This window comes from Asparagus officinalis, chromosome 5 (assembly GCF_001876935.1).
Source record: "Asparagus officinalis chromosome 5, Aspof.V1, whole genome shotgun sequence".
NCBI lineage: Eukaryota > Viridiplantae > Streptophyta > Magnoliopsida > Asparagales > Asparagaceae > Asparagus > Asparagus officinalis.
In genome coordinates, this window is record NC_033798.1 from 116,625,073 (window position 1) to 116,627,194 (window position 2,122).

Here is a 2,122-nt window from a genome sequence, read left to right on the forward strand (position 1 = left end):
CTGACATCTCAAAACAAGAAGTCCATATTTTAGCAAGAATTCGAGGTCAATGTAACTAACCATCTTATCTCACTCCACGGTCCAATCTCTACACAGGAGTCAACGCTCATATTACGCGGATAACTGACTTTTTCACAAAGTCCTCTTGTAGCGCGCATGCCAATACGGCTACAAGGGGCGCGAATGCGTCAAGAGGACTACACGCAATCCGATCTGGGCCTGGTCCCGAACTCAGGCATAAGCTCAGGGTGACTACACAAATGTTCACGTGACTAAAGTGACTCACGAATTCACCTTTAGGCCCAACAAACCAACCCAGTGACTAGCACGAAGTATCACCTGGAGGCGAGCCTGAAAGATAGGCATCAACAGCCTTATCCGATCACAATGAACATGGACTTCCGCATCCCAACTCTCTTGTATTTTCTAAAGTCAAAGCATAATCCACATTGAAACTCGGGTTCACCGCACCTAACTGCGAGTCAAATCACACTCACACATGTCACTAAGTCTGTTCGATAGGACGCACGAGGCCACTAAGTCATGAACTAACTAAGGGTTCTCAACACAAACCAAGAACAATTCAGATGCCCAATAATTCATGTGCAATAATATCATAGGGCAACAGGTGGTAATCAAAGATAAGAAGTTTGAATGCATAAAATTGTTTCTAAAAATAATCTTCTAAAAAAGTGATTATGTTTATGGTCAAAATAATTCTTTTTTTTTTGGTCTAAATAAATTCTTTTCTCTTATAATCACTTCTAAATAATCTTTTAAATAATAAAATTCATAAATTCAAAAGAATCCTTTTTTAATAAGGATAAATTCTCATTATATTCTACAATATTTATTCTTGGGCAAATAGTTTCTTTTAAAAATATTATCATTCCCAAATAATTTCTGTTTTAAAATGAGTTCATCAGTTCTAAAATGGATTTTCTGTCCACTAAGTTAATGTTTCTAAAGGAATTAATTATAATTATTGGTGCGCAAAATAATTCTTGTTTCCAAGATAATTCCTTTTTAAATTATTATAAATTTCCTAAAACTAAATTTTGTTCGTCGAATAAATTCTTTTAATGATTATAATTAATCCAAGAAATAGATTCTGCTGCCGGCGGGACAAATAGATATTCTTTTAACATTCATTATGAATTATTTCTGAAAATGCTATTATCATATTACTATATATCTAAACCAATATTAGTTCACGCAAACAACCACGCAGATAAATTACGTCACAGAAATTGATCTTATGTAATATAATTCATAATAATGTAAATATTTCAATTACAAAACATAAGGAGGGCGGGATCGTTGCTCGCGGGTTTCATTTGGGATGTCTCGGCTCGACCGGGCTCGCTGAGAGTAAGATTATGTGGCGACGCTTCTGCCGGCTGGATATGCCGTTGGCCCATTTCGTTGAACACGGGTGGTGTGTGATGGAGGCGTTGTGTTGAGCGCGAGCTCAGGGAGGCCAACTCGATCTGGTGGATAATAACAGCTGGAACGACGATCGAAGGGGTCAGCGGAGAGGTGCGGGCACGGACTGAGGTGGGGAGCTGGCGATGCTCGGGCGTGCGGACGGAGCAGCGGGTCGCGAGATGGAGTGGAGGCGGTGGGGAACTGAGCGGTTGAGGGGGAGGAGGCTCAGGAGGTCGACGGGGTGCAGGCGGCGGCGGAGAACACGACGTCGGGCTGAGGTGTGGGCGGCTGGGATTGAAGGCTCCGGCGAGGAGCGGTGGATGAAGTCGAAGTGGACAGGGCGGAGGTAAGGGAGGGGCTGAGCCTGGGCGGCGGCACTGAGGAACGGCGAGCTCTCGGCGGCAGCTGTCGGAGAAGCTCGGTCAGAGCTCAGGGGAGCAGCGGTGATGGGACTGAGCTCGTCGTGGAGGAGGTGGTGCAGCGAGCTCAGGGCTGTGGTGCGGGCGTTCAAGCTCGTCGGCGGCGGTTGGTCAAGGCGGCGGGGCAGCTGGGGCTCGGCGGGTGAGACGACGAGTCGACGGCAGCTCGTGCGAACGCGCGCGCACGCACGCCACGCCGCGCCTCGCCACGCCCGCCCGCACGCCACACCACGCCTCGCCTCGCCCGCACGCCACGCCGCAGCCGCACACCTTTT